The 15,038-nt window shown below is 38.3% G+C and overlaps 1 long non-coding RNA gene across 4 annotated transcripts; it reads right to left on the bottom strand.

Annotated features, from left to right (window-relative positions):
- Nucleotides 1–323: 323 nt before the first annotated feature.
- Nucleotides 324–14,756, bottom strand: LOC116240574 (uncharacterized). 4 transcript variants are annotated; one of them, XR_004169333.2, is made up of 4 exons: nt 14,676–14,756; nt 13,428–13,686; nt 6,324–6,454; nt 324–482 (listed from the first exon to the last, which is right to left on the bottom strand). It is a non-coding gene; the product is annotated as an uncharacterized LOC116240574 (long non-coding RNA). The 4 variants fall into 4 exon arrangements; XR_016464753.1 differs by having other exon boundaries at nt 6,340–6,454; XR_016464752.1 differs by lacking the exon at nt 324–482 and adding an exon at nt 2,161–2,243.
- Nucleotides 14,757–15,038: the final 282 nt, after the last annotated feature.

Below are 15,038 nucleotides of genomic sequence, written 5' to 3'. Positions count from 1 at the left end.
GTCTGAACAACCAGATCAAAAGCCAACTGAGAGAGTGCCAGTTCAACAGCTTTAGAGGCTTCTGCCATCTGTGGATGAGAGGCTGTCAGGTTTTTTAATCGCAGCATAAAGACTGAAAATGCAATCTATATCCTAATGGCAGCTAAGTGGAAAGACTTGTGGTTTCCTCCTACAAGAGCAAAGGGGGATTATGGCTCTGAACAACAGGCCATAAAGCATTTTATTATGTGGTCATAAGTATCACTTTCAGTGAGGAACAGAGTGATAATTTACTAGTTTAAATGATCACTTTGCGAAATCACATATACCAATGAGCTCTGAACTTTAATTGAAACAATCTCAAATTACACAGTTCTTTACCATAAACTTGTTTGTGTATATACACACATTAGCAAAATATAAATGTTTATAATGTTCATATCAGGACAGTAAGGAAACCTTGTTATTGTTTGTGCTAATGGAGCCGGAGTTCTACCTGGTTCCTGGGGGGAAAAAAAAAAAAAAAAAAAAAAAAGAAGAAAATAAAGAACAGATCCTTGTATTGAGACCTTCTTAAAAGAGTAAGAAATTAATGAAATCTAAGGAACAAGAAATAATAATCCATCTCTGAAACACCTAGGATTTCATCTAGAAAAGTACAAAAGGATCTTAAAAAATTTTTACATGTCGAAGAATCTATCTCAATAATTAGTAAACTTGGGTTTTGAGTATAAGATAAAAATCAAAACCAAGACATTTTTTCATAAACAAGAATTGCTATATTTTTTTCTGTGTAAACATAAATATTTATATACAGCATCTTCAGCTTTTCATCTGTTGAGGACTGCAATGTTAGTACTTTTTTGTTTCCATGTTTGGATTTCTTTTAAGTTTGTTTTTCTTTTGTTAAAACTACTTTTTTTGGAAAATATGTAGCAGCATTTTTTAATGAGTTCTTAGATTTATGCATAATTATTACTCCCTTTGTGATAGTTGATTGCTAGCTTTCCAGTTCATCATCCAGACATGGACACATTAGTAGAGATTGAAGTTACACAAGGACATGGATAATAAAAATATAATGTTCTCAGGTTTTCCTACTTTTTACAAAGTTAAAATACTTTATCAAACTTTTGCAGCTAAATACAGTTAAAATGCACTATCTTGACTTCTGCTGCATTTGTTATAAACAGAACTCTTATCCCCCAGTGGAAGAATTTAGGACATGAATGTTTGTCTCAAGTCTCTTTGTCAGCTGAATATTTAGACAACAAAGCTTTCGTAACTCCTCTTCAGTTCCTTATCAGTGCTCTCAGCTAACATCCGTAGCAACCCACAGACATTTATTTTCAGCACTGCCAATTATTGTCTTTCATTCTGTAATATTACACTGTGATAAACAAACAAATAAATGGACTCAGATAAATTTAAATTTTGAGAGAGGGAGGGTTGCCATATGGCCTTTTACCTGTTTGAAACTAAGTTTTTAGCCACAGGTGAAAATGTAAATGTCTCTTGATTACAAGATTTTTTCCTTCTGTGAGATCACTATGCCTACTTGGCTCATTGCTGTTATAATAGAGTGCAGCAATGGGAATAGCAGATCATGCTCAAAAGGACCTTGAAGGGATGTCTCCTGAAGAGTTTTACTGATATCTTCATCTCTGCTTAAGTCCTCAGAGCTTGAACCTTTGTGCACTTTAGACTTCCTCTTACAAGCTGTAGAAAGAATTCTTTTCTGTTTCCATAAAATCATAAACGCTGTAAGAGCTTTAAATCATCTAGTTTACGAACTCTGAGAAAAGAATCTCACAGTGGTAAATGACATAATTTATCTCATGAGTTGAACTGTGTGAGTAGACAATTCAGGAGACTGCTGACTGCGCAAAGAAAGAGGTGTTCTTGACTGCTGCCTCCTTGTCAGGTAGTGGAGTCACGTAGTTTCATCTTGGTACTTTCCTGACCATCTCAGAGATACCAAGAACCTTTGTTATTCCTCCATCAGAAACAAGTTTCTGAGTTCCCAGTTTTTGCTTCAGTACTACTGTTAGTGAATTCAGCTTTTCTTTTACTGTTCTGGACTGTCTGCTCATTAGTACTGCCCATTAATTTATCCTGGTATTAATTCTGATTGCAATCTCAAACATTTTATTTTCATTCCATTCCACAATTTTCAAGAATTTCCAAGTGCTGAAGTTGTGCTATGCCTGTTAAAGCATCTGTCGCTTCTTTCCCCTCAATCCTGTTTTGCTGACAAAGACCTACTAGATAAGAAAGGCTCTCAGGAGGCAATCCTAGATTCTACCGTAGATACAGCTGCAGTTATAAGGTTGCAAGAGAGTTGTTCCTGAGTTGTCTCATATTTTTGACAGTGATAATGTCTATGACCAAAAGTATTGCATATTCAATCTTACTATTCCTCTAAACTTTCCTGAAATAATTTTATGGATAGTCAGTTCTGCCCCTACCTGTGTACTTGTATTCATCCTGTCTACTCTGAGAATATATTTCAGAAAATAGATTTCCAGACTTTTCCAAAAGGTTTCCAGAATACAAACCTTGCTATGAAGTTTGTGAATTCTCATAGTGGACTTCTAAATACATTTGTATTATTTTATCAAGCTCCCTTGAGTAGCTTGAAAGGAAATCCTAACAAACTTTTCAATACTATTGCTTGTCCAAGACTTCTAACCAGACAGATTTAAATGTTTTAAATTAGGGCATGGAAATAAAGTGACCATAGAAATGCCAAAGTTATAATATATCCTCTTCTTCATTTTTCCTCTTTTTCAACAGCAGTTAGTTCTCTGTATAATCACTAAATGGTTAGAATTTCAAGAGGCATTTATTATTTTTTGTCAGGTCCTCTGAGAATAAATGTCTTTTTAAAATTAATGTGATCACACTTGTTAGCTAAAAGAATATTGTTGATCACAAACATGATATTTAGAATATGGAATATTTAGAATATGGAATATGGAGACGTTTATTCTTAGACTATGTTCAATTTTCATACAGTTTTAAAAAAGGCAATTAAGTAGCAAGAACTTACCTAAAATTTCTCTCTCTTTTTTTTTTTTTTTCTCAGTTGTCTAGTGGTTACTTGTATGCACAATAATGGATGCACGTGCTTATGCATTTATTATTGAACAGGATTTTTCATAACTACTGAAAACAATCTTAACTTTTTTAAATGATTTCTAGAGCCATTCTGAGTCTCAACTTTTCATTTCATACTCTATGGAGTGGAAATGAAATCATAAATTTTGTTCTATCATAAATAAATACATGCAAACCTTAGATGTGGAAGTGGAAAACATGTTTACAATTACTAAATACAGAATTTATGAACTGTGTGTACTGTAAATATTATTCCTAGAAATATGTTGAATATATTGTATTCACACTATTGTTCACTTCTCCCTTACTCTGGCTTTAAAACCTACCACAGTTTTGGTAGGAAGGAACAGAAAATATGCATGAATATTTGCCCACGTGAGATGTATCGGTAGACTTGACATTGAAATGTGCCTTGAAGAACAAATACTAACATCAAGAAGACCCGACTTTAAGATAACTGCAACTTCCACATGATCTTTCAAGGAATATTGGAAAATTAAAGGATTATGAAGACTGCTGGGCTGTGTAGGGATGGGGTCAGGAAAGCCAAGGCCCAGCTTGAACTAAGCTTGGCAGGGGATGCCAAGAACAAGAAAGGTTTCTATAGGTCCCTCAACTAGAAAAGGAAAATCCTAGGGGGCAAACTCCTCCCTAGTGAGTGACACAGGCAAGCTGGTAACAATAGATAAGGAAAAGGCTGAAGTACTCCACAAGATTTTTGCCTCGATCTTCTCAGACAAATATTCCTTCCACAGACCTCAAATGTTTGGTTTGGTTGGGAGGGGACTGGGGAAGGAACATCCCTCCCACTACAAGTGCTGATGAAGTTTGTGACCACCCATGAAACCTCATATCCACTAGTCTATGGATTCTGATGAGATGTATCCCAGAGTCCTGAGGGAATTAGCTGATGTGGTTGGTAAGCCACTCTCAATAATACTTGAAAAGCTGTGGCAATCAGGTAAAGTCCCTGGTGACTAGAAAAAAGGCAACATCACAACCATTTTGAAGAAGTGTGAAAAGGATGACCCCAGGAACTACTGAGCTATTGGCCTCACCTCTGTGTTGGGAAAGATCATGGAGCAGATCATCTTGGCACATGGAAGACAGGGAGGTGATACAATAGAGCCAGTATGGCTTTGCCAAGGGCAAATCCTGCTTGACATACCCAGTGGCATTTTATGATGGTGTCACTGCATCAATGGACAAGGGAAGAGTCACTGATGTCATCTATCTTGACTTCAGTAAAGCATTTGACAGGGTACCCCACTACATCCTTCTCTTCAGATAGGAAAGATATGGATTTGATGGGTAGACTGTTCAGTGGATGAAGAACTGGCTGCAGGATTGAGTCCACTGAGTGGTGGTCAATGGCTCAATGTCTGGATAGACATCAGTGACAAGCAGTCACCCACAGGGGTCAGGGCTGGGACCAATACTCTTTAATAACTTAATCAATTGACAGTGGGGTCAGTGTGGGAGTCAAGCAAGTTTGCTGATGACGCCAAGCTGTGCAATGTAGTTGACATACTAGAGGGATGGGATGCCATCCAGAGGGACCTTGACAGGCCTGAGCAGTCGGCCTAGGAGAACCTCATGAGATTCAACAAATCCAAATGCAAATTCCTGCATCTGGGTCAAGGCAACTCTCACTACCAATACAAGCTGGGAAATGAAAGGATTCAGTGCAGCCCTGCTGAAAAAGACTTGGGAGTACTGGTGGATGGGAAGCTGTATGTGAGCCAGCAGTGTGTGTTCCTGGCCCAGAAAGCCAACTGTATCCTGGGCTGCATCAAAAGAAGCATGGCCAGCAGGTTGAGGGAGGTGATCCTGCCTGCTCTGCTCTGGTGAGGCCTCACCTGGGGTACTACGTCCAGATGTGGACTGTTCAGTACAGGAGAGACATAGACCTGATGGTGTGCATCCAGAGGAGGGCCACAAAAATGATCCAAGGGATGAAACACCTCTGCAATGAGGACAGGATGAGAGAGCTCAGGTGTTCAGCCTGGAGAAGAGAAGGCTGCAAGGTCACCTGACAGCAGCCTTTCAGTATCGAAAGAGGAGTTACAGGAAAGAAGGAGACAGACTTTTTATCAGGGATGTGGTGATAGAACAAGGGGAAATGGCTTCGATCTTAAAGAGGGTAGATTTGGGTTAGATATAAGGAAAAAGTCCTTTGCAGTGACGGTAGTGAAGCACTGGAACAGGTTGCCAAGAGGTGTTGGAAGGCCTGTCCCTGGAGGCTTTCAAGGCAAGGCTAGATAAGGCCCTGGGCAACCAGTTATAGCTGTGCATGACCCTGTTCATTGCAGGTGAGTTGAACTATATGACCTTTAAAGGTCCCTCTCAACTCCAAGTGTTCTATGATTCTATGAAGTTATATCACAAATTAGGCCATAGTATAAGCAAATGTAATGTCAACTCTGCTTCTTGTATTAAATCACTTGAATCATTTTATGTTGTTTTTAAATCATGTCTTTAAAAACCTCAGAATGCCACCGAATGTTTGCTCTTTTTTCTACTTTATTCGTCTGATCCAGTATGAAACCACTTTTCTTTGAATATTTTTTTTTTTATAGCATGTACTCAGGGCTTTTTTTCTGCCATACTTGATTCCCAATATCTCAATACACAAATATGTTTACGTGAATAACATATGGGTACTGAACTATATTCTCTGGAATGTATTTCTCCCTCATCTTTTCCTCAGTATGATTTATGCCTTATGATAATGGCTGCAATTCTTTTTCTTTCTTTCTTTTAACCATCCCTCTGCCAAAGCTCTGTACCATGTTCTGTCAAAGTGTACACATAAAACTGTGTGCTTCAAAGAGTATTAGTAATAAAAATACTCATAATCCATCACAAGAGATGAACTAAAAAGCGTCTATACCAAAATAGCTTGAAAACAAGTTTTCTGTATTATTTTCAATTTAAAACCCCACAGAGTCAAGGAGTAGCTGAGGCTGAAATGCATCTCTGGAGACTAATTCAACCCCTCTGCTTAGAACTGGGTAATCTATGAAAAACTCCAAAGACTCTACAACCTCTCTGGAGAACCAATTGGAGTACTTGATTACCCTTACAGTTAAAAAGCCTGTCCCTGTCTTTAAAGGAAATTCTCTGCTTTTCAGTTTGTACACACTTCACTCAGAAGTCTGGCTTTGTCTTCTTCACTCCCTTCTATCAGATACTTATGTATATGAATATGATTCTATCAATACCTCACAACTTTTTCACCTTGAGGCTAAATAGTTCAGGCTCTCTCAGTCTCAGTTTATATGCCAGATGTCCCAGAACCTTAATCATCTTCATGACCCTTCACTGGACGTGCTTGAATATGTCCATGTCTTTCCTGTGTAAATGGAAATAGAACTGGATTGGCCACTGTATATTTGTTTCACCAGTGTTTAGAAGAGGACAAGGATCATCTTCAATTTCCTGGCAGTGTTCCTCTCAATGTAAGAACAGCCCAGGAAGATTTGTGCTAAAATATTTTCTCCTTAGACAGGTTGAAAAACAGAAGCTTTGTTACAATATTCAAAAAGATTCATTTTGATGCACTTATATTTTTCTTTCATATATGCATTCAGCATGGAAGTACAAGAATTTTTCCTATCTGATTGATATTTATTTTCATAGCAAGTTTTCTTCACAGTCTTTGGAAATAATTCAGACTTCAGGAGACAAAGTTATTATAGCACAAAAGGCATTTCAAAGTTATGACACAGATGTTCTTTGCAAGATTATAGACCATGTGGATAAATCCTCTCCATTTGCTAGAAAAAAAAAAATAACAAATATGATTTCTAATTAATAATCACTTGGAATTTGGATCAAAATCTGTCTGATTTAGAAAACTCAAAATTATTTAGGTTTCAATATAAAAATATTCATCTTGTTAAAGCTTTACATTATATTAGAATCGTGAGATCCTTTATTACATCAAAATAACATATATTATTTGATTGCTGGAAAATGAATAGTTAATCACATCAGTCTGAAATTTTACAGTAACATATTTATAAAACATTTTCCATTGGAAAAAAATTGTCATCAACTATAGATTTGAAACACTTGTAATCACTTCATAATCTAATATTGAAGAGCTGTTTTAACATATTATTTTTTTACCTGTTTTACTCATCAGTAAATATTTAGTTGGCCATTATTTGCTAAACATTGTTTTGAAGAGGTTTATAATTTACACTCAGAATTTTGTCTGTGTGTGACTTCTCACAGAGGTGATATAAAATGATTAGATAAAAAAATTTTGGAACATAAAAAAAAAAGAAATTATTTATTTTATTATATATTTAATATTTTAATATTTTATTTTAATGATATATTTTTAATTTCTTTAATTTATCACCCCTACATGCACAAATATGTGCCAAGATATCAGTCGTGATACATGAACTACTTGAGGATCTCTGTCATTCAAATTGGGTCTCACTATTACTTGTTTTAACCTGCCAAAACTTTTAAGATACTTGTCACAGGGAACTGACCAGAAAAGAAAAAAGGCAGCTATTTTCTCCTGCCTTTGGATACACTTAATGCATCACTTATGACTTTAAGCTAGTCAGTATTGCAGGATTGCCTGGGCCACACTGAGTGAACAGAAATTGTCTTGGGATGCATATAATATATAATATAGTTAATGTATATAAATAACAAAACCTTTTTAAATATATTTTTCATTAATACATAAAAAAAAAAAAAAAAAAAAAAAAGGAAGGCAATGAAAACATAAAACTAGCAGGCTGAACACAAAAACTAGGAAAATTGATAACCTGATGATTAGAAATAACTTACAGTCTACCCTAGTGTCGTAGCATGTTTCTTCATTTAAAAATAACTAAAGTGCCATGCTCTTGACTCTCCTTGAGGATAGCTAATATATCTGAGTGCCACATATTGTCATCCTCACCATGGCCAAATATTGCTGTGATACACGTAGATCATCATTTATGAAATGACCAACCTCAATAACTTGTTACATCATCAACTCATGTATATCTTTGCTCTCAGTCCTACTGAACTATTATGTGCAACCAAATTGTTTTGTCCTCTTTCCACTCCCAAATTAAAATATTTGGGCGGTGTGATTTTAGCCCTGTGGTTTAAGAGAGGAATCATATTGCTGTTCTCTCAGTCCTTTTAAAAAGAGCTATTAAGAGGAATTGTGTGTTGCTCTAAAGCACTGCTCTATTTGAGAGGAAAATAATCACATGGGATGTAAAAGCACATTGCCCATGTCATACAAGCCAGCTGCAATGTTTTATCTCCAGAGAAGAATGGGATTTGAATACTTTCAGATTTCCACTCTCAGCAAGTTTGCTGATGATACAAAGCTGGGAGGAATGGCTGACGCACCAGAAGGCTGTGCTGCCATTCAGTGAGACCTGAACAGGGTTGAGAGTTGGGCAGAGAGGAACCAGATGAGGTTCAACAAATGCAAGTGTAGAATCTCCCCTTCCTAGGGAGGAATAACTGCATGCGCCAGTAAAAGTTGGGGGATGACCTACTGGAGAGGAGCTCTGCAAAGAGGGACCTGGGTGTCCTGGTGGACAGCAGTTCAGCCATGAGCCAGCAGTGTGCCCTTGTGGCCAAGGCCAATGGCATTCTGGGGTGCACTAAAAAAAGCATGGCCAGCAGGTCAAGGGAGGTGATCCTCCCCCTCTACTTTGCCCTGATGAGGCCTCACTTGGTATATTGTGTCAATTTTTGGGCTCCCTGGTACAAAAAAAGACCGGAATCTCCAAGAATGTAGCAGAGGGACAAAAAGATAATAAAGGGCTTGGAGCACCTCTATGATGAGGAAAGGCTGAGTGATCTGGTTTGGTTCAGCCTTGAGAAAAGAAGATTTAGAGGGGATCTGATCGATATCTATAAATATCTATGGTGTGGGAGGCAAAGGGACAAGGCCAGATTCTTTTCAGAGGTGTGCAGTGAGGGGGAAACAGCCATAAAATGAAGCCTAGGAATTTCCACACAAATGTGCATAAAAACTTCTTCACAGTAAGGGTGATGGAGCACTGAAACAGGCTGCCAAGAGAGACTGAGGAGCCTCCTTCTCTGGATAGGTTCAAGACCTACCTGGACGCCTACCTTTGCATCCTGGTTTAGGGAGCCTGCTTTGCAGGGGGGTTGGAGTAGATAATCTCTAGAGGTCATTTCCAGCCTCTAAAATTCTTTGAAGTAGAGAAGTAACAAATCCTAGGTCCATGGAAGAGTTGTTATGTTGCTAGGAATGAAAGGAGAAGTTGAACTAGTGTAAGCAGAAGTTGCAGTGCTAGGCTTGCAACCTTGACAGCAGATTTTATGGTGGAACATGGAAAAAACAAAAGGATTTCATGAACCCTGAAAAAACAACAACACAAAAGAACCTGAGCACAACGAGTGGAGGAAACATAGCTACTGAGTTCTGGTGACCATAAATTCTGCTAAGAAACAGTAAGCAACCAACATAAGTAAATTAAATTGAAGCAAATAGATGCACGCTACAGATGGGGCAATTTGTGCAAGAGGCGTTTGAAGAATATTTATGAAGATTTTCTGGAGGGTAAGCTAGTATAATTGTTCTGCAATGTGTATTGATTACACAGGAGAAGAAATCTGAAATAAGATTTGTGTTGATGATATCTTGTCAAGAAGGGGTAAATGCTGTTTCTTGGACTATTTATATTGAAATTTGAAATACTACTGCCATTTTTTAAGCTTCTTATCTTATTTTCCATTATGAATTTGGGGCAGTAGTTAGATATAATCTCTAAACATCATCTACATTGTTGATTGATTTTACAAACAAAGTGATATGTCACTGTCAAGACACAGTCTTCATAGCTGCAGAGAGAAACTTAAGCACTGTAAAATGACTTCAAAGATAAATGAAGATTATACTCCTCCACCTTCTAAAAATATCTACTCAAAGCAAGTTAAGAAAATCAGTATTTGGTTTAATAAAGTTCTAAAATAGAGCTTATAATTATTCTGAATTATTATTATCTTTTGTTTGCTTGAAGATAGTTCTTTTCTTTTGAAATCTACTTCTGTGCCATGCAGTAAGAAAAAGAAGGGAATGACTGAGCCTAACTTCACTGTTTAGAATAAAGAGGCTTGTGATCAGTGTTCTATAAAGTGGTTAACTACCATTGCATATGCCCTCGGTCAAGATGCAAGATATTCACAAAGGTCACTCTGAAAATAATGTCTCCTATTTATTTCTGTGGAAACTACAACACCTACAAAGAGATCAGTAACATAGAAGAGATGATTGTCAAAGGCCACTATGATCCAGAAGAGCTCAAAGGGTCTCACTTAGAATTGCTATTTATAGGATATGAGATAACTGACTTTTGTCAGAACTTTTCCATCCCAAACCCTTTGGATATCAAAATATTCTAGTACTTTCCACCAGTTGCAGGAGATGATCTTTCCCGGATGATGAAAGGAGAATCAGGAGTCATATAGAATATAATGCTCTGATCTGCTGCTTTTCACAGTATGTGGGAAAGCAGGGGCTAAGCATGAGGGGTGCCTTCACATCCTGGTTCTCCACTATTCAAAATTTATGTTAGGATTGGCATGTGGTCCAAGGAGAAGAATCACACTTAGTACTGAGAGGCCTAACAGAGGAGGGAAAAAGAAGGAGGTGAAGTGAGAGTGACCACTACAGATATGACAGAGCACAGATACAGAGATAGAGTATGCTGCAGGAAAAAAAAAAATAGTGGTAGAGACTGTGAGAGAAAAGGAAATACTGTAGCAGTTAAACAACCACATTTGAGGCAGAGGAAAATTTGAAATGAAAAAAAATAATAATAATAAAAAGAAGGCAGAAAGGTGATCCAAACAGTGCTTCAGCATTTCCAAGACAGCTCCAAACATTCAACTCAGCTAAACTGTGCTATCTCCCAGCAATTCTGACAGAAGATTCTGACAGCATACATATTTGCAGGATGGAGCAGCTGCTTGGATTGCCTAATCACACAATAGTATAAGAATCTCAGTATCTCTCGGACTCATAAATTAAAGCATGTATTGCATCTGTGTCCATTCATGAAGCATCACTGAGATGATTAGCAAGTTTAGTTTAGGCATGATAATACGAAATGAAAACAGTTACAAGTGGTTTTAAAATAAGTCACATGGAAGAAAGAAATTTAAGGATTAGGTTTTTTTTAGTACAAAGCCCAGTAAAAAAAACAGCCTGAATTAGAATTACAGAATTGTAGAATTGCCAAGGTTGGAAAAGACCTCCAAGATAATCCAGTCTAACCACCCACCCACGACCAATATTTCCCCAACCTCACCACAACCTCCTTTCAGGTAGTTCTGGAGAGCGATAAGATCTCCCCTGAGTCTTCAGTTCTCCCAATTCCCTCAGCCATTCCTCATAAGACTTGTGTTCCAGATCCCTTAACAACTTTGTTGCCCTTCTCTGGACACACTCCAGGGCCTCAGTGTCTCTTTAGCCCAAAACTGAACACAATAGTTGATGCACAGCCTCACCAGAGCTGAGTACAGGGGGACAACCACCTCCCTGCTCCTGATGGCAACACTATTTCTGATACAAGCCAAGATGCCATTGGCCTTCTTGGCCATCAGGACACAGTGCTGGCTTTGCTTGAGATCAATGTCAAGCAACAGCTCGCATGTATGTTTCTTCCACACAGTCTTCCAGCCGCTCAGCCTGTAGTGTTACTTGGAGATGCTGTGGCCAAAGTACAGGACTTTGGTCTTGTTGAACTTCATCTCATTGGCCTCAGCCCATCTATCCAGCTTGTCCAGATCCCTCTTTAGGGCCTTCCTATCTCCAGGCAGATTGACACTTCCTCCCATCATGGTGTCATCTGCAAACTTACTGAGAATGCACTCAATCCCCTCATCCAGGTCATCAATAAAGACATTGAACTAGACAGGCACCAGTATCAACCCCTAGAGAACAGCATTGGATTTAACTCCATAGTTAAATAGCCAGATGGATTTAACTCCATTCACCACCAAATTGAACTGTATGAACAAGATACAGAGAATTTAATTTTGTGTCTGAGTATTTATTAATTTTATGAAATTTATGAAATAATTGTACGAACTATAATAGTTTTTAAAAAATACCATTATAATTTCAGTGCAGAATCTAGAATATCTGGATATTCTGAGGTTTGGTGATGGTTAGATTTTAGGTTAGGACTCATAAATTTATTAGTAGATCATCATGTAGACTTGGTATCATGGAATCACAGAATCACAGAATTACAGATGTTGGAAGTTGTTGGATCTCAAGAGATCATGATTCTATGATTCTACAATCATCAAGTCTAACCCTCCTGCTAAAGCAGGTACTCTACAGTAGGTCACACAGGCAGGTGTTCAGAGAAGTCTTGAATATCTCCATAGAAGGAGATCCCACAACCTCTCTGGGCAACCTGTTCCAATAGTCCATTACCCTTACTGTAAAGAAGTTCTTCTGCAAGTTAGCATGCAGCTTCCTCTGTTCAAGTTTTAGGCCATTACTCCTTGTTCTATCACTACACACCAGCAAGAAGTGCCTGGCTTCATCCATTTTCTTCCCACCCCTCTTCAAATGTGTATAAACATTTATCAGATCCCCTCTCAGTCTTCTTTTCCCAAGGCTGGACAGACACAGGTTATTCAGCCTTTTCTCATATGGAAGATGCTCTGGCCCTTAATTATATTCGTGGCCCACCTTCTAGGAGTCTTTTTTGAACTGTCCAGAATTCTGTCCAGAATTGAATGCAATAGTCCAAATGTGGACTCACCCGGGCAGAGTAGAGGGGGCAGGATAACCTCCCTTGACCTGCTGGCCATGCTCTTCTTAATGCATCCCAGGATACCAGTGGCTTTCTTGGCCACAAAGTCACACTGCTGGCTCATGGACAACCTGTTGTTTACCGGGATCCCCAGGTCTTTCTCGGTAGAGCTTTTCTCCAGTAGGTCATCCCCTAACCTGTACTGATGCATGCTGCTATTCCTCTCCAGGTGCAAGACTCTTGCTCTTGTTAAACCTCATCAGGTTCCTCTCTGCCCAACTCTCCAGCCTGTCCAGGTCTCACTGAATGGTTGCACAGCCTTCAGGTGTGTCAGCCACTCTTCTCAGCTATGTATCATCAACAAACTTGCTGAGGGTCGACTCTATGCCTTCATCCAGGTCATTGATGAAGATGTTGAACAAGATCAGACCCAGCACCAACCCATGGGGAACACTGCTAGTGGCCTCCAGCCAGACTCTGTACTACTAATGACAACCTTCTGAACTTTGTCAGTCATCCAATTCTCAATCCATCTCACCATCCACTTACCTATCTTAGAAAATGTGAGTTTCATAACAAGGATGTTGTAGGAGACAGTCTAAAATGTCTTGCTGAAGTCAAGGTACACAACATCTACTGCTTTCCCCCCATCTACCCAGCCACTGATGACATCATAGAAGGCTACCAGGTTGGTCAAGCATGATTTCCCCTCGGTGAATCTACTTTGACTACTCCTGATAACCTCCTTGTCTTCCAATTGCTTGGAGATAGCGTCCGGACTTTCAAGTCTGCTTCTTCTGCTTCAGACCTAGAAAGTTGTCAGTGCTCAGTCAAGTTAGGGAGCTCTCACAGTGTCTTGAAGCATCAGAATAGTTCTACTTTATTGTGTTCAACATATATGTTATACACCATTCACTTACAAACAAGAAGTTCCTGTCCCTCTAACAGTTCCTCTAATCAGTTAATTGGCCCTAGCTTCTCCCAAACAACAGTGATAAAGGATGAAAGCCAAACCTTATCCCGAAATTACGGATCTGGCTTGCCAACTTCCCTTACCTACATTGGTCCAACATGCCAGAGGCACCTTGGAGACCTGTGACAAGATTAACAACGCACACAGAAGAACCTCCTGTTTACCCTTAGACACAGATGCCGTTTGCTCTCTGTCTTACACTACAGTCTCCCAAGGTTTCATAGCGATAAAGTCTTCCAAAGAGTCTGATAAGCTCTTTGGTGACTTTCTCACAGTTACATCTTCCCCCACAGGAAGTGCATGCCCAAATGCTTGGTTTGTTCTATATAACATATTATTAACTTACACATTTGTCTTCTTTTATCTTTGAAAACATGTAAATGATACTTATTAAAATAGAAGATCAAATCCCTTTTAACTATTATGTCATATTTCATGTGTGGCTTTTTTTAGGTGTACTACCTCTTATTTCCCCCATTCATCTCAGACGTTTATTACCTGCTCTTTGGTAAAAGTATATTGATCAGTATTATGCACTGGACAACTACAGAACCACCATTACAGAGTTCTAGAAATACAAAAGTTTTGCAGTAACTAAGATGACTTCCTGTAAAGAAATGGCAAAGTGCACTGCCATCTCATTTCTGCAAAACAAAACAATTTTTTTGAGTTATAATACATATTTGGGTAGATGTCTAGTGATGACTTTGTACTTTGAATGTGAGATTTACTTCATCTAGCTACAATTGCTTAAAAATTAGGCAAATAATCTAGATTAGTCATGTGAGGTCCTCTCTGCATCTGTATTCACTTGTCTTACATACTTCTCCAGAAAGTGATTCATTCCATTCTAAAATAAATGCTGTAGGCAGTTGAGACAGATTGCTCCCACAAGACCACCTCCCTTGGCAACCTCTGTCCTTGATTATGACCTCACATTACAAACAGTTCACTGTATTAGTAATGTGAATATTTTAATGTCAGACTTCAACATTTATGTCAGCCTTTTAGGAGCATAACTTCAAAAAAATATATATTGGGAAGATATTTCTATGTAATATGCTTGTAATACTAATGATTTTATTTTGTTGAACTCCATGCCTTTGTTATTTTTGGGTAGATCAGCAGTACTGTGTAGTTGTCTGGAAACTGGTGTTTCACTGTCACCTAAAAGATGAGTTCACAGA

Source organism: Phasianus colchicus, chromosome 2, assembly GCF_987193195.1.
Source record: "Phasianus colchicus chromosome 2, bPhaCol1.hap1.1, whole genome shotgun sequence".
Classification (NCBI taxonomy): Eukaryota; Metazoa; Chordata; class Aves; order Galliformes; family Phasianidae; genus Phasianus; species Phasianus colchicus.
This window is presented reverse-complemented; position numbering and strand designations above follow the sequence as displayed.